The sequence below is a fragment of the Rattus norvegicus genome, chromosome 16 (assembly GCF_036323735.1).
Source record: "Rattus norvegicus strain BN/NHsdMcwi chromosome 16, GRCr8, whole genome shotgun sequence".
Classification (NCBI taxonomy): Eukaryota; Metazoa; Chordata; class Mammalia; order Rodentia; family Muridae; genus Rattus; species Rattus norvegicus.
This window is the reverse complement of record NC_086034.1, coordinates 37,786,358-37,812,879: the sequence shown is the minus strand read 5'-3', so window position 1 is coordinate 37,812,879 and position 26,522 is coordinate 37,786,358. Positions and strand designations below refer to the sequence as shown.

The following is a 26,522-nucleotide window of genomic DNA, read 5'->3' as shown; positions in this document are numbered from 1 at the left end:
ACTTGATTCTAGTCAGATCTATTCAATGACCTGTTTATTTTTTTTCCTTAATTGCTACACTCTAAAAGTCATATAAAGTGAACAATTTCAACCCACTCAACAAATAAATGTGAAAGCGCATTGTCCAGCTTATTTAAAAACCTGTTTTTAAATAGGAAGACCACACATAGATACACATTGTGTCGTCTCAGTTGGCCATTCATGCCGGCAACAAATACCTCAAATAAATTAGTGCAAAGATGAGAACTTTACTTTGACTCATACATTCAGTCTATGGTTGTGAGGAACCTGTGCCTTTCCTAACATCATGGCAGGAGTGTGTGTGTGGTGAAGGCCTGCTCCAGGCATGACAGCCAGGAAGCACAGGAAAGGAAGGGTTGTAAAATTCCCTCCAGGGGTTTGGAGCTAACGACCTAGCTTTGGGTCTTTGCTTCTTCCCGGTTCACCCTTCCCCAGGGACATCCTGCTGAGTACCAATCTGTTAACACCCAGACCTTTGGAGGACATTTTAGACTTATGTTATGGTAAAGATTCTTATTTTCATTTTGCTTAACTTAGATTTTATAAGTACACTGAATCTATGGGCCAATTCAGGAAGAACAAAAATCTTTACTGGAACATGTTCGGTATTGGGTCAACTTGTATAATGTTCTGACTTTGCTTCCTGACCCTCTTAGGTGTCTCAGGCAGGCCTCTTCACTGTGAACTGTGGCAATTCTTTTTCCTCCTAACTCTGGTCTACCTCGTTGGGTTGGGGTTCTTAACGCCAGGACATTGGGAAGCAACAGTGTGTCCCTGGCTAGCTTCTGACTCTCATAGGAACACACCTCTAGTATGGGATTTAAAACTGTCATTAGTTATTGTTTTCCAATACAGGCCTTTATCTAGGTCAGGCTGCTGCTTTCTAGTGCTAATTTAGGAAGAATTCAATAAGGGATACAGTTTACATCTCATCAAATAACTTTGTAGCAGGCCTAGACTCTACCAGCTTTTCTCAGTTCCTGCTGGAGCAAAGGTTCCTGAGTGTCCTCCTGCCTTCTAATGGAGCGTCACATATTTCTCACCCCATGTGACAGGAATGAAATAATTCTGCGGTGGCGTCAGAGGTGAGCCTTGAGGCCTGGCTGCAAACCATGGCTCTCAATGCCTTCACAGGCTGTCCGAGTGCAGGCGTCCTGGAGGCTTTGCTTCCTTTTCAGGCAAAGGAAATTCACACGGACCAAATCCCCAGGGGCAGGAAAGAGTCCCTGGGGATGGTGGTGCATGGGATAAAGGGAACAAAGAGGTTAAGGTGGGTGGAAGAGCCCATACCCCTGCCATCCCCACCACCACCATCACACACACACACACACACACACACACACACACACACACACGGCAGGGGGCTGCCTTAGAATTAGTAGGGAAAGGGGTACATCAAGTGTCCTGTGATTTCTGGCTATGACAGTCTCTGAGGAATCCTTTATTGCCACCCTGAAGGACCCAGCCAGGGCATGCAGTCCGAGTGGCACTATTAGAAAACTCATAAGAGAAAACTATAGCGGGCCCTTTGGGCTCTCAGGGGAAGGGGAGATAGGGACTCTTACTCTTCAATCCCACTAACTATAGGTCGCCTGGCCTCTCCTAGAATCAGTCTGATCCAGCTGCTCACAACAGGTTGCGTACTCTACATTAGTTCATTATCTCCCTAGAGCTAGACCTCCTTGCAATTATATGAAGCTATGCTGCTTCCTGCTCAACCTCTCCAACCTGTTCTAGCTGCCTTCCTTTGGGTACTGATGCTGCTTACCATTCTAGGGAGATGGGTCCCATGAGTATAAAGCTATACTAAAGCTAAAAGGGGGCATAAAAGAAGTGGCTCCGTGCTTAAGAGCACTTGTTGCTCTTGCACGTTCAGCTCTTATCCCCCACATTGTGGCTCACGACTAACCGTTACTCCAGGCTAGGGAATCTACTTCATCCTGACCTCTGGGGGCTCTGCATACAAGGGATGCACAAACATATGTGCAGGCAAAACACCCATACACATACAAAACAAAAGGACTACACCTTTAAAATCTTTAAATTAAAAGAATTTAAAGATACTGAGCTGAGCATTGTGGTGCAAGCCTTGAGGCAGAGGCAGATGGATCTCTGTGAGCTGGAGGCCAGCCTGGTCTACATAGCAAGCTACAGGACAGCCACTACATAGAGAAATCCTGCCTCAAAAAACAAAAACAAGACAAACAAAAAAAAAAACAATCAAAAAACCTCCAAATTTATATATATATATATATATATGTCAGAAACTCGTATAAAGTGGGAATAAAAGGGACTGTAAAAATCATTCTTTAATTGCACATGCTGCAAGAAAGAAAACTAAGACTTTACAGTGGTATTTAATAAGAGGACCTCGAGGCCAGCAATGTGACCAGCACCAGGATTTCCTTTAGTGACAATATAACAGCATTCCTGTCAGCAAATAAATACCAAGTGCCTGGCACTACAATTTTACTCCTCGAATTACAGTCATTTAGAACGCGCTGACATTCTGGCAATTTTCCATGTCTGACTTGTAGAAAATGCAATTGAATTGATCTAAGAAATCATTTCAAGCCAAGTAGTCAGAGAAAATTGCCTGAGGAGGCTCTAGTGAGAAAGAGAAAGAGATGGCTCTGGGATTCACAGAAGGCATGAGTGGTTCATTCATACTCAAATTATGAACTATAGATCTGTAAAGAATAGTGTCCTTTTGAATATTTATTTGTGTGTGTGTTTGTGTGTATATGTGTGTGTGTGTGCCCGCACACACAAGAGAGAGACAGATAGACACAGAGACACAGAGAGAGACAGAGACAGACAGAGATAGAGAAAGAGAGGGAGAGACAGAGGGAGAGACAGAGAGAGACAGAGACAGAGAGACAGAGACAGACAGAGACAGACAGAAACAGAGAGACAGAGGAGACAGAGAGACAGAGACAAACAGAGACAGACAGAAACAGAGAGACAGAGGAGACAGAGAGTCAGAGACAGACAGAGACACAGGGAGAGACACAGAGAGAGACAAAGAGAGACAGAGACAGAGATAGAGAGAGACAGAGACAGACAGAGAGAGAGACAGAGAGACAGAGACAAAGAGACAGAGAGAGAATATTTTGCCAGTATGTATATCTGTGCATCGTGTGCATGCCTGCTGCCCCGAGGTCAGAATAGGGTATCTGATTTTCTGAGACTGGTGTTACTGTCAGTTGTGAGCTGCTATGTGGGTGCTGGAAATTGAACTCAGGTTCTCTACAAGAGTACCCAGTGCTCTTAGCCACTGAGTCCATATTATTTTTATATTCTTCATCACTCACTATGGTGGTTTAAATAGGTAAGGCCTCCGTAGACTCATGTAAACATTCGAATGCTTGACCAATAGGGAGTGAGACTATTAGGAGGCATATCCTTGTTGGAGTAGGTATGGCCTTGTTAGAGGAAGTATGTCACTGTGCGGACAGGCTTTGAGGTCTCATATGTTCAAGCTATGCCCAATGTGGGCATCTGCAAGACAAGATGTAGAACTCTTGGCTCCTCCAGCACCATGTCTGCCTGCAAGCTGCCATGCTTCCCACCATGATGGTGAAGACCTAAACCTCTGTAAGCCAGCCCCAAATGTAACTAACTCAGATACTCAGTCTTCATGTTTCTCTTTACTGAGGCAAACTGTTTAAGAGTGTACCTTTGCCTTTAATTCCAGCTTGAGCTTCAACACTTGAAAATGTATGATCTTGGCTAAGTTGCCTAATCCCTTTGAAATCAGTTCCCCCATCTGTAAACTCCTCCATGAAAGTAATTTGCTCCTATAAAATACAATAGGGTTAGAGCATTACACATCCTTAGTAATGACAGTCAGCAATATTAGAACCAGCGTCGATAGCGTTATTACTGAATGGTCAACCGATCAGATGCATGTAGCTGGAAACAACCTTGAAAGATTAAGACAGCAAGTTGGGGCCTGTCACAGAACAATGAACCATCCCACCTTGGTTAGTCAAGCGACTAGGATTTTCTGAAAGAGCACGTGTTTCACACTGGGATTTAGAACATGACTCTCTGCACTGAGTCTGTTACCCTGGGAGACTAAAAAGGTTGCTGCTGTGGTTCCTTTTTGGCCTCTTTTTGGAGTGTGTCTCCTTACTCCCATTATCGTTCATCTGCTAGTTCCACAGAGCCCTAGAACGAGCTACTTCCCTTTGGCACACTTCTCTCTTAATGCCCATGTCTGAAAGCATTCCTATTTTCAACAGTGCTAGTGACCTGTAGGTATAAATTCTGTGAGAATGCCCAGAGGACACCTTGGTCTCTCTTTCCAGGAAGAAGGGGGGTCATGCTTGCTATTGCAATGGACTCTTCTCCTGTCCCCACTATAGCCACAGGAAGCACTTCTCCCTATATTGCACCCCTGAAGAAGTTGCACCCCAGTACAATTTTGTCTCTTGAAAGCATTTTCCTCCTGAAGCTGTAACAACATCAGCATCTCCTCTTGCCCCACCAGCAACTCAGTGGTTCTGCTTTCCCCTCTAAGCCTCACTGGAGACCCCTGGGGTGTCTGTTTTCATTAAATTTTACTTCAGTGACAGGAAGCTGAGTTTGAGAAATAGAGGCCACATTGTTAACCTAGTTGCAAAAACCACTCTAGGCACAAATTTCCCCAGGTTCTGCAGAAATCTTGAGAGAAGATTTTAAATAGTTTTAAGCAAAAAAAAGAGAAAACTCTGACAGTAAAAACAATTAAGCGAATGCATTTTAATGCATGTTTCTTTTTAACTGAAGAGATTATGAGGCATTTAAAAGGTATGCTGTCTGAGCTGCTTACAATTGCAACAAATGTGTTGTGCATTAGCTTTAAGTCTATGTGATCATTCTGAGACCACGTTTGTCATGAATACTTATGATATAGGACAAATCTTGCCTTCTTGCTGGGAGAATCCAGAGGCTGCTTCTCCAGGGACTCCCAACCTCAGAGATTCCAGAGGGACTGGAGCCCCTGAAGGAAGTTGAAAAAAGAGGTCAATTGTAGAACAGAGGAGCAGTTCTGAGTCAGGGCATATGCATGAGCCCCTGGGTGGGAGAGAGAAGGAGGGAGAGAGAGAGAGAGAGAGAGAGAGAGAGAGAGAGAGAGAGAGCTGATGGATGCCCCCATTTTTTTTTACCACAAGCCTAAGATTTATGATGTCTGAAATTATATCTCAAATAATTACGAGACCTCATCTGGTGGCAAGGATTTTATGGTTGTTGTTTTTAAGAAACACAAATTAGGGGCTGGAGAGATGGCTCAGTGGTTAAGAGCAATGACTGCTCTTCCAGAGGTCCTGAGTTCGATTCCCAGCAACCACATGGTGGCTCACAACCATCTGTAATGAGATCTGATGCCCTCTTCTGTTGTGTCTGAAGACAGCTACAGTGTACTTACATATAATAAATAAATCTTTAAAAAAAAAAGAAACACAAATTAGACCACTTTTCAAATGTAATGCAAGTTCTTTGGACATGATTGTTGACGTTCTCCATGAAATATTCTTTTACTTTAAAATCGGCTACTACTAATTTGTGAGCCTTTATTTGTAGCAAATCTTATTGGATTTAGACATGATAATATGTGTAAACAAAACTGTAGGATAATACATTCATCATTATTCAAATATAGAATATAAAAACAGAACTGAATAATACATTTGTCATTATTCGAATATAGAATATAAAAACAGAACTGGATATATTTTCTAGAAATCTGACAGTATATTTGAATGACTTTGCTTAAAACATTGGCTTTTTGTCACTTAAAATTTTCACTTTGGACCCGCGGATCCCGGCCCGCAGCAGCTCTCTGCTCCCAAACCCCGTGGGAGAGAGACCTCACCGCCTGATCAGGTGGGCACTCCTGAGGCTGCAGAGCGGAGGAGACCACCAACACTGCCCACCCCTGCCCACATCCCTGGCCCAAGAGGCAACTGTATAAGGCCTCTGGGTTCCCGTAGGGGAGGGCCCGGGAGCAGCAGGACCCCTGCGCCTGAGACACCGCCGGAACCTGAAGGAAACAGAACGGATAAACAGTTCTCTGCACCCAAATCCCGTGGGAGGGAGAGCTAAACCTTCAGAGAGGCAGACACGCCTGGGAAACCAGAAGAGACTGCACTCTGTGCACATCCGGACGCCAGAGGAAAACACCAAACGTCATCTGGAACCCTGGTAGACCCGGAGGCTCCCGGAAAGAGCGGCGCAGATCTTCCCGGTTGCTGCCGCCTCGGAGAGGACTTAGGCAGTACCCCACAAGCAAACTGGAGCCTTGGAACCACAGGTAGGACCAACTTTTCCCCTGCAAGAAACCTGCCTGGTGACCTCAAGACACAGGCCCACAGGAACAGCTGAAGACCTGTAGAGAGGAAAAACTACACGCCCGAAAGCAGAACACTCTGTCCCCATAACTGGCTGAAAGAAAACAGGAAAACAGGTCTACAGCACTCCTGACACACAGGCTTATAGGACAGTCTAGCCACAGTCAGAAATAGCAGAACAAAGTAACACTAGAGATAATCTGATGGCGAGAGGCAAGCGCAGGAACCCAAGCAACAGAGACCAAGACTACATGGCATCATCGGAGCCCAATTCTCCCACCAAAGCAAACACGGAATATCCAAACACACCAGAAAAGCAAGATCTTGTTTCAAAATCATATTTGATCATGATGCTGGAGGACTTCAAGAAAGACATAAAGAACTCGCTTAGAGAACAAGTAGAAGCCTACAGAGAGGAATCGCAAAAATCCCTGAAAGAATTCCAGGAAAACACAATCAAACAGTTGAAGGAATTAAAAATGGAAATAGAAGCAATCAAGAAAGAACACGTGGAAACAACCCTGGACATAGAAAATCAAAAGAAAAGACAAGGAGCTGTAGATACAAGCTTCACCAACAGAATACAAGAGATGGAAGAGAGAATCTCGGGAGCAGAAGATTCCATAGAAATCATTGACTCAACTGTCAAAGATGATGTAAAGCAGAAAAAGCTACTGGTCCAAAACATACAGGAAATCCAGGACTCAATGAGAAGATCAAACCTAAGGATAATAGGTATAGAAGAGAGTGAAGACTCCCAGCTCAAAGGACCAGTAAATATCTTCAACAAAATCATAGAAGAAAACTTCCCTTACCTAAAAAGAGAGATACCCATAGGCATACAAGAAGCCTACAGAACTCCAAATAGATTGGACCAGAAAAGAAACACCTCCCGTCACATAATAGTCAAAACACCAAACACACAAAATAAAGAAAGAATATTAAAAGCAGTAAGGGAAAAAGGTCAAGTAACATATAAAGGCAGACCTATCAGAATCACACCAGACTTTTCGCCAGAAACTATGAAGGCCAGGGGATCCTGGACAGATGTCATACAGACCCTAAGAGAACACAAATGCCAGCCCAGGTTACTGTATCCTGCAAAACTCTCAATTGACATAGATGGAGAAACCAAGATATTCCATGACAGAACCAAATTTACACAATATCTTTCTACAAATCCAGCACTACAAAGGATAATAAAGGGTAAAGCCCAACATAAGGAGGCAAGCTATAACCTAGAAGAAGCAAGAAACTAATCATCTTGGCAACAAAACAAAGAGAAGAAAAGCACACAAACATAACCTCACATCCAAATATGAATATAACAGGAAGCAAAATCACTATTCCTTAATATCTCTCAACATCAATGGCCTCAACTCCCCAATAAAAAGACATAGATTAACAAACTGGATACGCAATGAGGACCCTGCATTCTGCTGCCACAGGAAACACACCTCAGAGACAAAGACAGACACTACCTCAGAGTGAAAGGCTGGAAAACAACTTTCCAAGCAAATGGTCAGAAGAAGCAAGCTGGAGTAGCCATTCTAATATCAAATAAAATCAATTTTCAATTAAAAGTCATCAAAAAAGATAAGGAAGGACACTTCATATTCATCAAAGGAAAAATCCACCAAGATGAACTCTCAATCCTCATCTTCGGTTGGTTTATACACACATGTGCAATTTCTAGGCTTGAAAGTAAAATGATGCTATCTGGTGCTGGATAGAGGAGCCTTATTTTTTATTATGGCAGCTTGCTAATTTTGTAACATGGTGATTTGGTTGAACACAATAAAGTACAGTAGTAACTGATCACCCCTTCTTCCTGGATGAGTGAGGAGATGATTAAATGTTGATGTCAGCATCCTTGAGCATATTCAGATGAGCTTCTGCTTCTGTTGAAAAGGATGCTGTGTTTGATTGTGGTCCGAAGCTTTGAAGCACTACTTTGCATCTCCTTCCTTGGAGGTCTCACTGTTTAAACATAACAGATTTGATAGCTTGTTGGTAAGGTGAGGTCCAGCTTGTCTCCACTAGGTCATCTTCATGTGAATCCGGTGGTTATACGGTTTTGTTCTAGGGATATTTCATTTTTTTAATAACGGTTTTAGCTGACATTCATGGAGAGAATGAATCCTTAGAACTGTGCCACTAGTGAAAGGAAATCCTGTCTAGAGTATGTTTCTTTACAAAGCTGTGTCACACCATCATTTGGGCCCTCTGCTGGAAAAGTAGAATCAAGTCTCAAATAATGCCTTTTAAATTGTATCCTCTAGTATTATAGATGTAGGACAGTACTGTATCATACCTCTGTGGATGTAAAGTAGCTTGTACCTGCTTTATGATACGTAGTAGTGACCGTGCTTTATCAGAGCTGTTTTTAATGATGTTGCTCAGAATGTTTTCTTTCCAGATGATGATTGAGAAGCTAATTTAAAAAAAAAATGGTGCCAGGTACCACAAGAGTAACAGAACTGTGCTGTTTTCTCGGGTTTTGTTTTTTTACTTTTTTTTTTTTTAATGGAGTGTGCTGGATGTCTCTACAGTTTTGTTCAGATGACTGCAGAACCTGGAAAAGCTGTTGCTGCTGTTGGTGCATAACACACTGCTATTATTGGTCTTTTTATATAAATATGAATATATATATACAGATATATAATTTGAATTTTTTGAAACTTTAGCTGTGCTGTCAACTTTGGAAAAAAGTATCCCCGTTTACTGTGTTGAGTTGGCACTGTACAGAAATTAACAGCCATAAAAAAAAATTTTTCACTTTGGGAGGCCCAAAACAATTGGTCAGTCCCTAAGGCAACATAAATTAAGGTTCAATAAAAGGTCTGAATAACAATTCATTAGAAAAGAAAATAAAAGGCCTCTATATAAGACAACAAATATTGGTTTCAAATTTGAGTCTCTTCGGTTTTATTTTTGTTTTGTTTTGTTTTTTGGGTTTTGTTTGTTTGTTTGTTTGTTTGTTTGTTTGTTTTGAGACAGGGTCTCACTGTGTAATCCAAGCTGGCCTCAAACCTGATATCCCTCTCCCTTGTTTTCCCCCGGAGGTAGGATTGGAGAGTTGTACTACCATGCCAGGTTTGTGCCCCAAAATAAAATTCACAAGTGCAGATTCTTCAGTTGCGTATCTTGGTTTATAATTCAGTTGCTTCTCAAAATGGACAACTTTGTGTAACAGACAACGAGGTCAAAGCAAGCCTTTCAATATTTGTTTAATATTTTCCCCTGGCCTAGTAGAAAGCCCAGCTAGTAATAAATAAATGTTTGACAAATCTAATAAGGAACTAGAAAGACTGGGTCCAAATTTGTGTCCTTGGGAAACACTTACACAAGTGATTCAGATGTGAGCCAGAGACTATGAGACCATTACCAAGAACTGCGCATACCATTTGAAGCCAGCATGCAGGAAGCAGTGCCTAGAAGGTTGTACACTTGGGTATGGCTGGATATGAGAGTATAATATAGAAGACACTTGAACACAAAGAACACGGAATGAGCAATACAATAAGGGCCATGAAAGAGAAAGGAAAGGGTCTGACTGGTGGGAATACCCTTAGTGCCACACTTCCGAACTATGTCTACACAGCCATCACGGCAGATAGCACGTCAGATGCCATGAAAGCATTTTCCCAGTGTCCTCATATTTTCTACACACTTCGACCAAACTAGCAGAGGCTGGGTGTGGTGGTGCACTTCCTTAATCCCAACACTTGGGAGGCAGAGGTGGTTGGATCTCTGTGAGTTCCAGGCCAGTCTGATTTACTTACAGAATGGCTAGGACTATGTTGAGAGACCTGACGAAACTAACAGAGAGAGGGGGGGAGAGAGAGAGGGAGGAGAGAGAGAGAGAGAGAGAGAGAGAGAGAGAGAGAGAGAGAGAGAAGAGAGAGAGATTGATTTATTTTAGTTTACAATTCCAGGTTACAGTCCATCGTTGTGGGGAAGCCAATGCAGGAAGCTGTAATAGATAGTCCCACCACATCCACAGTCAAGAGCAAAGACAAATGAACATATACACATTTGATTGTGTGCTCTCTGTTTGATTTCTCTGCTCTTATACAGTTTAGGACCCTCTGTCTAGGGGATGGTGCCTCCCACAGTGGGCTGCATCTTCCCATATCAGTTCATTTAATTTATGCAACTTGCCAATGATATGCCCACAGCCTAACCCAATGTAGACAAACTCTTATTGATATTTTATTCCAAGACAATTGTACATTGCGGAAAGTTGGCAAAGCTAAGCATCACAGAAGATAAATGGTGGTCTACCAGAATCTTGTTTTTCTTGACCTATGTCTTAACCAGGATGGGCATGTATAGCTTCCCCAGAACTACTGTTGAGAGCCTCCCATGAACCCTCATTTTTATAAAAGTACTCTTCCATTGACCTCACCTACAGTTTTATTCATAATACTTCTTTTTTTTTTCTTTTTTCTTTTTTTCGGAGCTAGGGACCGAACCCAGGGCCTTGCCCTTGCTAGGCAAGCGCTCTACCACTAAGCTAAATCCCCAACCCCTCATAATACTTCTTTGAATGTCCCTTTGTTACTTCTCTTCCCAGTTGTCTACCTATCCCTTGGAGGCTGATGGTCCCAAAGACTCTGGTGCAGCACTATTCTTTGCCCTATAATCTGTTTTGAGAGGCACCTTAGCATAAGTGTGAAAAGCAAAGACACTAGAATTCCATGAATCCTATCTTTTCCTGGCCTTGGGCCTTGGGCAAGTTATTTAACATCTCTGATATTCTCTCAAGCATTGAGAAGTGCTATAATAGAAGCCGTTTCAGAGGGTCATAACAAGGGAAAATATATTCTCACATATAATATGCATACCATAATACACAGTAAGCTTTAGGGGGCACAGCCATGTTTCCACTGTCGCTTAGTTGAAAAACTCTACAAGTCATATAATTGGCATTACTTGGCATTTAGTTGATTAGTTAGCAAACAAGAATTCTCTAGCCAGATTTTTTTTCCTGAGCTCCAGGTCTCCACAACCAGTTGCCAATTAAACATTCCCAAGTGCTCCTTAAACTCAACATTTACCAAGTAACTAATTTCTGTCTTCCTACTCCGACGCTAGCCAAAACTTTTATATTTGTTTTCCTGTTTGAATAAAAGCTCTCCCTTTCGGGTTCTTTTTCCAGATGAATGACAGCACAGACCATCAAGGCCCAAGCCTTTGAGAATTTAATGCTCTCTTCTTTCAGCTCGGGCTGATTCAGTTTTCCCTTCACTGCTAATTCAGTGTTACCTTCTTCCTGTTTCCACTTAGAGGTTACTGTTACAGTTCTGCTCCTCCAGCCCATCTCAATGATGTTTCCTCTTACCCTATAATTCTTTCACACTGAAATGGCAAGTCATTTTCTAGTCTTTCTTTCTTTCTTTCTTTCTTTCTTTCTTTCTTTCTTTCTTTCTTTCTTTCATTAACTTTCAGGATAAAGTCCTGGATTTATACTATGAGGTGATACTTAGCTTTAACTGTTAACATGACACAATCTTCCAGAATGAAGGTCTCAATTAGGGATGTTCTACATTGGGTTGGTCTGTGGGCGTGTGTGTAAGGAGACATGATTTACCATGGGAGGCGCCACTCCTAGGCAAAGGGACTTGAACTGTTAAGAGTGGAGAAATCAAGTTGAACACAGGGGAGCAATCAGGGGAGCATGTGTACATCATTACTTCCTGCACATGGTTGGGGGCGCGATGTGACTAGCATTTGAAGTTCCTGCTGCCTTGAGCCTTGACTATTTTTTTTATTTAAAATACAACCTGAACTGGTGTACTAAAACAAACCCTTCTCCTCTGAGTTGATTTTCGTCAGGGTATTTTATCCGAGCAAAAGAAATAGAAACTAGAGCATAGGGGTTGGGGATTTAGCTCAGCGGTAGAGCGCTTGCATAGCGAGCGCAAGGCCCTGGGTTCGGTCCCCAGCTCCGAAAAAAAAAAGAGAAAAGAAAAAAAAAGAAAAGAAACTAGAGCATAATCTTTGTTATTTAAGGTACTTCCAACCTTCTTCCTATCTAATCTCATTTCCCAGATCTCTGGCTTCTTCAGCTACACAAAGCTACTAGTCGTCCACAAAGTTGTTACTCTATCCCTCACCACTGTGCTTTTCTTAATATAATGGAATGGATGTCTTCCCTCTGTTCTCTTCGTAAGTAACTCACACTTCGTTATAAAGCTCCAAGTTCCTATGACGTTGCCCCTGAGTTTAAAGGCCTAGCGGACAGTGGAGGTGGTGGTATACGCCTGCAATCTCAGCACTCACGAGGCTAAGGCAGGGCTATCTCTGCAAATTAGAGGCCATGATAATCTTCATAGAAAGTTCTAGACCATCCAGGACTAAACAGTGAGATCATGTCTCAACAAACAAATTGACTAAAAGATAGTTAAATAGAGGTTGGGCTTTCTAGAATTTTACTATTTGTTCAAAATACAGGGAACTCCTGTTGTCCCTTTTTTGAGACCCAAAATAATTTTTATTTATCTCTGCTTTCATCAAATGGATAAGATGTAAAGGACAAAATATGAATTTGAAAATATCTTTTATCAAAATGTCCTAAATTATATAAGTGCTGAGGGACACTATGAAAGGACAAGAGATGCTCTGTTTTTGTCCTAAGTAACATATCTTCTGCCTCATCTCTCTCCTTCTCTCCTTCTCCCCCACCTCAAACTTCTCTCCAGGTAAAAGTCACTGTTAGCATTTCTTCTAGGCTCTGCCCAACAGTTGCCCAGCAACAGCCAGGTATATGCCTGACTCACTGTAAAAGAACTGTCTGGCCCTCTCCCTTTCTCTGACTGCCACCCACCTCACCCCACCCCACCCCACTGCTCCTAGTTCTCTCTCACCTTTACTCTCCTCTTGTTCATGACTGGCCTCTCTCTCTCTCTCTCTCTCTCTCTCTCTCTCTCTCTCTTTCTCTCTCTCTCTCTCTTTCCCCCCTCTCTCTCCTCTCTCTGTTCTTCTCTGCCCCCCTTCTCATGCCCCAAAATAAAATTTATTTTATACTAAACTATGGCTGGTACCTCATTGTGTTGGATGCCTCAGCATGGGCCCACTAAGTCACCCCATCCCATCTCATCATACCACATTTTAAAAAATATATCAGTCACTCTGTGTTTTTTTTCTTTTTTTTTTGTTTTTTTGTTTTGTTTTGTTTGTTTGTTTTTTGTTTTTGTTTTTGTTTTTTTTTAATTCCCAAGGCTTCAAGTTTTATTGCTAGAGACTCTGGATCATGAGTGTTCTTGTATAGACTAGCTATTTCTCTCTGTGACTAAACTGTTCAGTTCATTCTGCTTTGGAAGAGCCCAAGAGAGGCAGCTCCTGTCTCCTTCCACTCCCCTTCTCCCCTCCTTTCTGGCTGGGAGCAGAGACTGTCAATCCCAGGCAGAGAGACAAGGCAGACAAAGCTTCACTTGTAAAGAACCTCCTTCCAGCACCTCCTCTCCTCTCCTTTGCCCAGACTAACCCAGTGAGCTGGAGCATTTAAGAAGATTCTCCTGCCAATAACACTGAAAAGAAAGAAAAAGGTATGTATTTTTTTCTATGTAAACATTTTATATCATTTATTGTCTTCTAAGTTGCTGCCATAGGTGAGCAGAAATATATGTGCACGCTGAAGAGAGGGGAAAGACATAAAGATTGAGGAGTCCTTTAAGGCTCTAAAGGAATGGTGTGTGCACTTTGAAAGGGATGGACAGAGCAAAGACCCTGATGAAAAGAGGATAGCAAATGTGGCTCCTTGACTGGGAATACCATTGGCCACATTTTCCAGAGGAGGCTGCTTGGTTGGTGTCATTCATTTAATGTGCAGATTTACTCTGCATCCAGTGCTCCCGTCCCACACCCCCAGCCCTCAGAATTATGTGTGAGTGATAAAACACACAATCACTCGATCGGTCCTCTGCACAAAGCTAATTGTAATGTCGAAGAAAGCCAATGGTTTTGCCTTTAGAAGCTATGATTCCTGAAAAGAAACTGGTAGCAATGCACGACACAAAGAGGGAATTCATACTTGGTGTTCTGACCATGGAACACAGCACAGAGTCTGTGCTTGCTAGAATGGAGAGAAGTCTCTCCCTTCAGGACTTAAAATTCCTTTTAAGATTCCTTGACTCGGTTACTTGCACAGTCTATGAAAAGCTCTCCCAGCGGTTGCTCCTTTTCTCCTTTGATGAGTTAGTGTTTGTGGTCAGAACGAAATTAGAACGACACAAGGTTATCAGCATTACCTCATCGCACGCTGCACTAAGTTGAAAGCAGACCTCCAGCGACTATGTCGGCTGCTTCCTCGAGGGTAAAGGTATCCTGAGGGCTCAGGATGCCATGTGTGTTATCTGTTTTCTATGCCATTTCTGTTCCTTGACATATGCTGCCTTGAGATAGTCATTTCAGAACTTGGCTGCCCTAGCAAAACCCCCTCTAAGACAGTTGATAAGAGAAGTAAAAGATGGAAACAATAACCGATTGTGTTTCAGTGCCCAAGCGAGCATAGCAAGGGTAACAATTTTAATATCACCCAACTCCCAGTTTGAAATCTCCAGTGTCAAACATGAAGGGCTGGAGTTGTCCGTTGATTTTTGCTGGCTTGCTTCTCTCCCGTTAGCTGCTGACAGACATCTGAGAATGGACTGCTCTCTCAGCCTAATTCATCAACGCTGTGTTATTCCACTGCCCTGAACACTGGTTCCCAGAACTGGCATCAGTTACAGCCACGGCTGCTGCACCACAAGGGTCTGAATAGTTAAGCTGCATCACCTTGTTAGTTTTGGCCGTCACATAGTTTAGTTTTTCTTTTTAAGTCTCCATTTAACTCCAGCCATTCAAAAGCCTGCCAAAAACTCTCACAGAACTAAACTTTGCAATTCCCTTCCAAACGACAGAGCAGCAACTCAGTGATGCTAATGTGAAAATGCCTTCTTTGTAATTTTGCATCTTCTGCAGAGATGGTTTTTTTCCTGACAGTTTGTGTTGTGCCTATGTAAATGTTGAAGAACACCAATATTGGGATATAAACAGTATCATATCAGGAGCAATATTAAGATCATCTGATTGAAGCTTTTAGAAAACCAGTGCATAAACAGTCTCAAAGGTTCTCATGCTCCTTCAGACCTACAGTTTTTCCTTGGGATTTCTTGCAACTCAGATTCTCCAGGAGGAATTTTAAGGGTATGCACATGACTGAAAATAGAAAAAAAAAGTAGAGAAACTTTCTTCAAAATGATCAGTTGTCTCACTCTGGTTTGCATTTGAAAAATATACAGTTTTGAATGATCTCCAAGGATTTGGTAGGTGTTTCTTGGTGGGGAGAAAACTGACAAATATACCCAGGGGACAACCTGTCCAGACACTGCCCATTTGTTATCTGAGCCTAAGGAAAGGAAGAGAAGGCTTCACTTACAACATATAATTTATTAAGTGTTAAAAAAAAAAGTCAGGAAGGAAAAAGTCCACCCTAAGTGCTTGCCAGCTCTGGAAATTTCCATCGCTGAACACTGAGCCTTGGGCAAAAACACAGGTCTGTGCTGTGGCACAGACGTGACGGGCATGGTATGACAACATATCTGCCTTTCCAGAGATTTATTTGTTCATTCTTTCAGTGAATATTTTCGGGCTTTTTCTTTGAGTCAAGCACTGAATCGGGTGCCTGAGTGATGTTTCTAAAAACTTTTTAAGCTTCAGGCCTTACCTTCATGATGTTGGCATATCCTCTTCCAAGCCTCGGATCAATGCAGTCCTCCTCCTTGCCTCTCCTCAGTCTATGTTCTCTCATGGCCAAGTGTACAAGTGGCTATCACTGCCATAAAAAACCTCATGATTAGGCTCATATGTCTACTTCCAACCTTGACGTTTAAAGAGTATATTCAACTCCTCAACTACTTGACATTTTCACTTCGATATCTAGTGACCATCCACATTTAATTATCATCATATTATTCTTGAAGTTGTACGAAATTGGTGCCTTCCAATTTAAAAAAAGATTGTGTGTGCATGTGTATGTGTATGTATGTGTGCATGTGTACATGTGTGTATAAGCATGTGTGTATGTGTGTGCATACACACTCTACATGTGTATGTTACCACAAGTGTGATTCCCTAGAGTTACAGGAAGTTTGTGAGTTGCTTGACATGGGTGCTGAGAGCTGAACTTCTGAGTCTTCTGTAAGAGCTGTAAGATACAAAAATGCGCTTACATACTTGGAACTCTCTCCAGCACCTTTGCACTCTTTTAAGAAAAGATTTATTTTATGTGCATGAGTACAATGGGTTTACTTGAAGGAGCATGTTTCAGTTAATAGCAAATTTAATACCAGTTTTCCTCAGCTTCCCACTCACGTGTCCTCCAAACCCAGATTCACCATCTTACAACCCTGTCCTTTCCCCATTTCCTTCCTGGCTTATAATTCCTTTCTGCTGATTTATCTTCTACACAATCCACAAATGTTCAAGTTTCAAGCCTTTGCCCCTGGCTCAGCTTCCTCTCATTCACACCATTCTGTATGCACCACCAAACTGAACAGTAGTGCTCAAAGTCTACGTGCCGGAATGTCAACTGCTCTCTTCCCTATACTGAGATGCTAGGTGGTATTTATTCGGTTTTTCCTGTATTTTCAATGCAAAATAAGTAGCTTTTAGTCATTTTTAAAACTGTTTTTTTTACAGGAGTGTGTGTGTGTGTGTGTGTGTGTGTGTGTGTGTGTGCGTGTGTTTAATAATTTATGTGTATCACATTGTGTATGAACCTGCAAAGGTCAAAAGAGGTTCTGAATCTCCCAGAACCTAAGTTACAAGCAGTTGGAAGTTGCCTGAGGTGGATGCTAGGAATTAAACTCCAGTAAATGGTTTTAACTGCTAAGCCATCTCCTCAGTCCTTAAACATATAATTAACACACACACATACACACACACACACACACACACACACACACACACACAAACCTGTTTAGTAGGTTTTTGTTGTTTGTGTGTATATGGTTTCAGGGCTGACCATTCTGTACTGGATAACCAGAAAGGGGCTCATCTCTGGGATAGGCTAATTTTTCCTCTCCTGTGTAGCAATAGTCCTCAAAGAAAAAGATGCTATCAATTTGGAAGTGGAGTGGGGCATAGGAGGGGTGGGAGGGAGTAAAGGAAAGAAGAAAGATGATACAATTCTATTTTAATTAAAATGTATAACAAATAAAAATCAGCTTAATTATTTAAAATGAAAGGGCAATTACGTTCTAATACGGGCAATCAAATGGAAAGGAAGTTTGAGCAGCCAAGAGCCATAAAATGAGCTCAGAAACAAAAGTAGGTAAGACAAAAGACATTGTAGCAATCCAAGGAAGAAATGAGAAGAGGTTGGAGAAGGGGGGGGGGCACAATGGCTAGATAGAAGATCTTATAGAAAAGCTATAGAATGCTGATAAAATTAAGCTATAATTTAGGACATAGCTTCAGAGTGAAAGTTAGAAAACCCATGCTGGGCACTGTGGTGCTCACCTCTGATCTCAGCATTCAGAGGCAGAGATAGGCAGACACTTCACGGCCAGCCTAGTCTACATAGCAAGTTCCAGGGCAGTCAGGGCTGCACTGTAAGACCCTGTCTTAAATACATATTCGTGTGTGAGTGTGTGTGTGTGTATGTGTGTGTGTGTGTGTGTGTGTATACACACAACAACAACAAACTTCAAATGCATTAAAGAGAGATGTTTCTTTCTTCCCTCCATCACCCACACCCTCCACCTGCACCCAAACCTTTGACAGAAACCTAGTGAGAGAGATTAAAGTTAGATGCTTGATACTGTTGACTCTTGTGATTAAACACACACACACACACACACACACACACACACACGCTTTTAATTTTTTTTACATACATTCATATATACATTGATTGATTGATTGATTAATTGACTAACTGACTGATTGGGTGTGCTCAGGGAGAGTGGGCATGCAGGAGGTTCAAACAGAATCTGTGGGAGTCAGTTCTCTCCTATTTGGCATGCTCTAGGGGACAGAACTCAGATCTGTCAGGCTCAGCTCTTGCTATATAGCCCAACTGGCTTTGAGTGAGTCACTCATTTTCCTCTGCCTTGCAAGGACTGAGATTCGAGATGTGGACTAATCATACCCAGATCATGCTGTTAATTTTGGTTATTTATATTTTGATTAGAAAATAATCCCATCTCACCTGCTTAAAGTTGCATGATGTCTAGGACATTTTCCTAAAATAAAATAGACAAATCCTTTCTCTAACTGCAGATTGTCTGTGTTGAATAATATAAGCTGTATATTAGAGATACAGTTCATATTTATTATTCCCATCTGACTTAAAATTATAAGAGAGTACCTGAACTCAGTAGCTGTTACATGCTGAGGGATCTCCCCAGCCTAAACATTATAACTTCGTTTAAAACTATATATTATATATATATTTATATATAAATACTATTATAAAATTATTTTATATAATATAATGTATAATTGTGTTAAAGGAAGGAAAGAGAAGCAATCTAGTTTATCTGATTAACTGAACAAATATTTTGAGTGTTTCCATTATAGCAATAACTGTTGGAAGAACCAAGAATACCAGATAAACTCAAGAAAATGAAAATAATAAGGGTAGCCTTTACCATTGGTAACTCCACTCCACATGTGCATGTGTGCTTATTATATATATACACACATATATATAACATAATATACTTTTCTATAAATATAAATGTAAATACATAGATATACATACATATATATCATATATACATATATATCACCTCATATCAGACGATAAAGCAATGCAATGTGTGGCTCATATTTGTTGAATGAACAACACTGTAAAAACACATTTTATCTTGGGGAAGGACCTGTAGAGATCTCACTTTATCCCATTTGAATGTTTGTATGTGCATCTACCCGTGTATATGACCAGAGGTCAGAAGAGGACATTGGGCACACCATCCCACCACCCTCCTTATTACTCTCTCTTTTTTTTTATTAACTTGAGTATTTCTTATATACATTTCGAGTGTTATTCCCTTTCCCGGTTTCCAGGCAAACATCCCCCTCTCCCCTCCCCTTCCTTATGGGTGTTCCCCTCCCCATCCTCCCCCCATTGCCATCCTCCCCCCAACAGTCTAGTTGACTGGGGGTTCAGTATTAGCAGGACCAGGGCTTCCCCTTCCACTGGTGCTCTTACTAGGATATTCATTGCTACCTATGAGGTCAGAGTCCAGGGTCAGTCCATGTATAGTCTTTAGGTAGTGGCTTAGTCCCAGGAAGCTCTGGTTGCTTGGCATTGTTGTACATATGAGGTCTCGAGCCCCTTCAAGCTCTTCCAGTTCTTTCTCTGATTCCTTCAACGGGGGTCCTATTCTCAGTTCAGTGGTTTGCTGCTGGCATTCGCCTCTGTGTTTGCTGTATTCTGGCTGTGTCTCTCAGGAGAGATCTACATCCGGCTCCTGTCAGCCTGCACTTCTTTGCTTCATCCATCTTGTCTAATTGGGTGGCTGTATATGTATGGGCCACATGTGGGGCAGGCTCTGAATGGGTGTTCCTTCAGTCTCTGTTTTAATCTTTGCCTCTCTATTCCCTGCCAAGGGTATTCTTGTTCCCCTTTTAAAGAAGGAGTAAAGCACTCACATTTTGATCATCCGTCTTGAGTTTCATTTGTTCTAGGCATCTAGGGTAATTCAAGCATTTGGGCTAATAGCCACTTATCAATGAGTGCATAGCATGTGTGTTTTTCTGTGATTGGGTTACCTCACTCAGGATGATATTTTCCAGTTCCAATCATTTGCCTACGAATTTCATAAAGTCATTGTTTTTGATAGCTGAGTAATATTCCATTGTGTAGATGTACCACATTTTCTGTATCCATTCCTCTGTTGAAGGGCATCTGGGTTCTTTCCAGCTTCTGGCTATTATAAATAAGGCTGCGATGAACATAGTGGAGCACGTGTCTTTTTTATATGTTGGGGCATCTTTTGGGTATATGCCCAAGAGAGGTATAGCTGGATCCTCAGGCAGTTCAATGTCCAATTTTCTGAGGAACCTCCAGACTGATTTCCAGAATGGTTGTACCAGTCTGCAACCCCACCAACAATGGAGGAGTGTTCCTCTTTCTCTGCATCCTCTCCAGCATCTGCTGTCACCTGAGTTTTTGATCTTAGCCATTCTCACTGGTGTGAGGTGAAATCTCAGGGTTGTTTTGATTTGCATTTCCCTTATGACTAAAGATGTTGAACATTTCTTTAGGTGTTTCTCAGCCATTCAGCATTCCTCAGCTGTGAATTCTTTGTTTAGCTCTGAACCCCATTTTTAATAGGGTTATTTGTCTCCCTGAGGTCTAACTTCTTGAGTTCTTTGTATATTTTGGATATAAGGCCTCTATCTGTTGTAGGATTGGTAAAGATCTTTTCCCAATCTGTTGGTTGCCATTTTGTCCTAACCACAGTGTCCTTTGCCTTACAGAAGCTTTGCAGTTTTATGAGATCCCATTTGTCGATTCTTGATCTTAGAGCATAAGCCATTGGTGTTTTGTTCAGGAAATTTTTTCCAGTGCCCATGTGTTCCAGATGCTTCCCTAGTTTTTCTTCTATTAGTTTGAGTGTGTCTGGTTTGATGTGGAGGTCCTTGATCCACTTGGACTTAAGCTTTGTACAGGGTGATAAGCATGGATTGATCTGCATTCTTCTACATGTTGACCTCAAGTTGAATCAGCACCATTTGCTGAAAATGCTATCCTTTTTCCATTGGATGGTTTTGGCTCCTTTGTCAAAAATCAAGTGACCATAGGTGTGTGGGTTCATTTCTGGGTCTTCAATTCTATTCCATTGGTCTATCTGTCTGTCTCTGTACCAATACCATGCAGTTTTTATCACTATTGCTCTGTAATACTGCTTGAGTTCAGGGATAGTGATTCCCCCTGAAGTCCTTTTATTGTTGAGGATAGTTTTAGCTATCCTGGGTTTTTTGTTATTCCAGATGAATTTGCAAATTGTTCTGTCTAACTCTTTGAAGAATTGGATTGGTATTTTGATGGGGATTGCATTGAATCTGTAGATCGCTTTTGGTAAAATGGCCATTTTTACTATATTAATCCTGCCAATCCGTGAGCATGGGAGATCTTTCCATCTTCTGAGGTCTTCTTCAATTTCTTTCTTCAGTGTCTTGAAGTTCTTATTGTACAAATCTTTTACTTGCTTGGTTAAAGTCACACCGAGGTACTTTATATTATTTGGGTCTATTATGAAGGGTGTCATTTCCCTAATTTCTTTCTCGGCTTGTTTCTTTTTTGTGTAGAGGAAGGCTACGGATTTATTTGAGTTAATTTTATACCCAGCCACTTTGCTGAAGTTGTTCATCAGCTTTAGTAGTTCTCTGGTGGAACTTTTGGGATCACTTAAATATACTATCATATCATCTGCAAATAGTGATATTTTGACTTCTTCTTTTCCAATCTGTATCCCCTTGATCTCCTTTTGTTGTCTGATTGCTCTGGCTAGAACTTCAAGAACTATATTGAATAAGTAGGGAGAGAGTGGGCAGCCTTGTCTAGTCCCTGATTTTAGTGGGATTGCTTCAAGTTTCTCTCCATTTAGTTTAATGTTAGCAACTGGTTTGCTGTATATGGCTTTTACTATGTTCAGGTATGGGCCTTGAATTCCTATTCTTACCAGGACTTTTATCATGAAGGGGTGTTGAATTTTGTCAAATGCTTTCTCAGCATCTAATGAAATGATCATGTGGTTTTGTTCTTTCAGTTTGTTTATATAATGGATTACGTTGATGGTTTTCCGTATATTAAACCATCCCTGCATGCCTGGAATGAAGCCTACTTGATCATGGTGGATGATTGTTTTGATGTGCTCTTGAATTCGGTTTGCCAGAATTTTATTGAGTATTTTTGCGTCGATATTCATAAGGGAAATTGGTCTGAAGTTCTCTTTCTTTGTTGTGTCTTTGTGTGGTTTAGGTATAAGAGTAATTGTGGCTTCGTAGAAGGTATTCGGTAGTGATCCATCTGTTTCAATTTTGTGGAATAGTTTGGATAATATTGGTATGAGGTCTTCTATGTAGGTCTGATAGAATTCTGCACTAAACCCGTCTGGACCTGGGCTCTTTTTGGTTGGGAGACCTTTAATGACTGCTTCTATTTCCTTAGGAGTTATGGGGTTGTTTAACTGGTTTATCTGTTCCTCATTTAACTTCGGTACCTGGTATCTGTCTAGGAAGTTGTCCATTTCCTGCAGATTTTCAAGTTTTGTTGAATATAGGCTTTTATAGTAAGATCTGATGATTTTTTGAATTTCCTCTGAATCTGTAGTTATGTCTCCCTTTTCATTTCTGATTTTGTTAATTTGGACACACTCTCTGGGTCCTCTCGTTAGTCTGGCTAAGGGTTTATCTATCTTGTTGATTTTCTCAAAGAACCAACTTTTGGTTCTGTTGATTCTTTCTATGGTCCTTTTTGTTTCTACTTGGTTGATTTCAGCTCTGAGTTTGATTATTTCCTGCCTTCTACTCCTCCTGGGTGTATTTGCTTCTTTTTGTTCTAGAGCTTTTAGGTGTGCTGTCAAGCTGCTGACATTTGCTGTTTCCTGTTTCTTTCTGCAGGCACTCAGTTTTCCTCTTAGCACAGCTTTCATTGTGTCCCATAAGTTTGGGTACGTTGTACCTTCATTTTCATTAAATTCTAAAAAGTCTTTAATTTCTTTCTTTATTTCTTCCTTGACCAGGTTATAATTGAGTAGAGCATTGTTCAATTTCCACGTATATGTGGGCATTCTTCCCTTATTGTTATTGAAGACTAGTTTTAGGCAGTGGTGATCTGATAGCATGCATGGGATTATTTCTATCTTTCTGAACCTGTTGAGGCCCGTTTATTGACCAATTATATGGTCAATTTTGGAGAAAGTACCATGAGGAGCTGAGAAGAAGGTATATCCTTTTGCTTTAGGATAGAATGTTCTATAAATATCTGTTAAGTCCATTTGGCTCATGACTTCTCTTAGTCTGTCTACGTCTCTGTTTAATTTCTGTTTCCATGATCTGTCCATTGATGAGAGTGGGGTGTTGAAATCTCCTACTATTATTGTGTGAGGTGCAATGTGTGTTTTGAGCTTTAGTATGGTTTCTTTTACGTATGTAGGTGCCCTTGTATTTGGGGCATAGATATTTAGGATTGAGAGTTCATCTTGGTGGATTTTTCCTTTGATGAATATGAAGTGTCCTTCCTTATATTTTTTGATGACTTTTAGTTGAAAATTGATTTTATTTGATATTAGAATGGCTACTCCAGCTTGCTTCTTCTGACCATTTGCTTGGAAAGTTGTTTTCCAGCCTTTCACTCTGAGGTAGTGTCTGTCTTTGTCTCTGAGGTGTGTTTCCTGTAGGCAGCAGAATGCAGGGTCCTCGTTGCGTATCCAGTTTGTTAATCTGTGTCTTTTTATTGGGGAGTTGAGGCCATTGATGTTGAGAGATATTAAGGAATTGTGGTTATTGCTTCCTGTTATATTCATATTTGGATATATGGTTATGTTTGTGTGCTTTTCTTCTCTTTGTTTTGTTGCCAAGACGATTAGTTTCTTGCTTCTTCTAGGGTATAGCTTGCCTCCTTATGTTGGGCTTTACCATTTATTATCCTTTGTAGTGCTGGATTTGTAGAAAGATATTGTGTAAATTTGGTTTTGTCATGGAATATCTTGGTTTCTCCATCTATGTTAATTGAGAGTTTTGCAGGATACAGTAACCTGGGCTGGCATTTGTGTTCTCTTAGGGTCTGTATGACCTCAGTCCAGGATCTTCTAGCCTTCATAGTTTCTGGCAAAAAGTCTGGTGTGATTCTGATAAGTCTGCCTTTATATGTTACTTGACCTTTTTCCCTTACTGCTTTTAATATTCTTTCTTTATTTTGTGCGTTTGGTGTTTTGACTATTATGTGACGGGAGGTGTTTCTTTTCTGGTCCAATCTATTTGGAGTTCTGTAGGCTTCTTGTATGCCTATGGGTATCTCTCTTTTTAGGTTAGGGAAGTTTTCTTCTATGATTTTGTTGAAGATATTTACTGGTCCTTTGAGCTGGGAGTCTTCACTCTCTTCTATACCTATTATCCTTAGGTTTGATCTTCTCATTGAGTCCTGGATTTCCTGTATGTTTTGGACCAGTAGCTTTTTCCGCTTTACATTATCTTTGACAGTTGAGTCAATGATTTCTATGGAATCTTCTGCTCCTGAGATTCTCTCTTCCATCTCTTGTATTCTGTTGGTGAAGCTTGTATCTACAGCTCCTTGTCTCTTCTTTTGGTTTTCTATATCCAGGGTTGTTTCCATGTGTTCTTTCTTGATTGCTTCTATTTCCATTTTTAATTCCTTCAACTGTTTGATTGTGTTTTCCTGGAATTCTTTCAGGGATTTTTGCGATTCCTCTCTGTAGGCTTCTCCTTGTTTATTAATGTTTTCCTGTGTTTCTCTAACGGAGTTCTTCACGTCTTTCTTGAAGTCCTCCAGCATCATGATCAAATATGATTTTGAAACTAGATCTTGCTTTTCTGGTGTGTTTGGATATTCCGTGTTTGTTTTGGTGGGAGAATTAGGCTCCAATGATGCCATGTAGTCTTGGTTTCTGTTGCTTGGGTTCCTGTGCTTGCCTCTCGCCATCAGATTATCTCTAGTGTTACTTTGTTCTGCTATTTCTGACAGTGGGTAGACTGTCCTATAAGCCTGTGTGTCAGGAGTGCTGTAGACCTGTTTTCCTGTTTTCTTTCAGCCAGTTATGGGGACAGAGTGTTCTGCTTTCGGGCATGTAGTTTTTCCTCTCTACAGGTCTTCAGCTGTTCCTGTGGGCCTGTGTCTTGAGTTCACCAGGCAGGTCACTTGCAGCAGAAAAATTGGTCTTACCTGTGGTCCCGAGGCTCAGGTTTGCTCGTGGGGTGTTGCTTATGAGCTCTTCGCGGCGGCAGCAACCAGGAAGATCTGAGCCGCCCTTTCCGGGAGCTTCCGTGCACCAGGGTTCCAGATGGCGTTTGGTGTTTTCCTTTGGAATCAGTAATGTGGGCAGAGTGTAGTCTCTTCTGGTTTCCCAGGCGTGTCTGCCTCTCTGAAGGTTTAGCTCTCCCTCCCACGGGATTTGGGTGCAGAGAACTGTTTATCCGGTCTGTCCCTTCAGGTTATGGCGGTGTCTCAGGCGCAGCGGACCTGCCGCTCCTGGCCCCTCCTCTATGGGAACCCAGAGGCCGTATGCAGTTTCCTCTTGGGCCAGGGATGTGGGCAGGGGTGGGCAGTGTTGGTAGTCTCTTCTGCTCTGCAGTCTCAGGAATGCCCACCTGTCCAGGCGGTGAGGTCTTTCTCCCACGGGGTTTGGGAGCAGAGAGCTGCTTCGGGCCGGGATCCGTGGGTTTGGGACTCCCGGTAAACACAGGAAGTGCCCGGTCCTAGAGGAATTTTGCCTCCGTGTGTCCTGAGTTCACCAGGCAGGTCTCTTGCAGCAGAAAAGTTGGTCTTACCTGTGGTCCCGAGGCTCAAGTTCGCTCGTGGGGTGCTGCCTACGAGCTCTCCGCGGCGGCAGCAACCAGGAAGATTTGCCTCCTTATTACTCTCTTATGACAAGGTCTCTGCACCATGAGATCACCACCCACAAAATCCACTGACTGGGACTCATGGGAACTTGCAGAGATCAGGGAGTCAGTAGGGGTCTAACCTGGGTTCTCTAAGCATCTGTTACAGATAAGCAGTTTGGTGTTGTTGTGGGAATCCTAACAGTGATCAGGGGCTGTACCTGACTCTTTTGCCTACTTTTGGGACCCATTTCACTACTATGTTGCCTTGTGCACCCTTGGTGTGATGATACGTGCCTGGACTTATTGTAGCTTGTTATGTCGTAGGAAGTTTATTCTTTACTAAGGTGAGGTTGAAAGGGGGGGTGAATCTGAGGGAGAAGGGAGATGGGAGGAGGAGGAAGTAGAGGAGGAGGAGGGTGAGGAGGAGGAGGGGGAGGAGGAGGGGGAGGAGGAAGAAGAAGAAGGAGAAGGAGAAAGAGAGGAAGAGGAAGAGGAAGGAGAAGGAGGAGGAGAGGAAGAGGAAGGAGGAGGAGGAGAAGGAGAAGAACAAGAAGAACAAGAAGAACAAGAAGAACAAGAAGAACAAGAAGAACAAGAAGAACA

General features: G+C 41.8%; 1 protein-coding gene across 1 annotated transcript in view; it reads left to right on the top strand.

The window, feature by feature from the left end:
• Window positions 1-13,869: 13,869 nt before the first annotated feature.
• Scrg1 (stimulator of chondrogenesis 1) overlaps window positions 13,870-26,522 on the top strand; it is a 28,272-nt gene continuing 15,619 nt past the window's right edge. Inside the window, exon 1 of the mRNA NM_033499.1 lies at window positions 13,870-13,909. The gene's annotated coding sequence lies outside the window, so the exon portion shown is untranslated. The remainder of the gene's footprint in view (window positions 13,910-26,522) is intronic.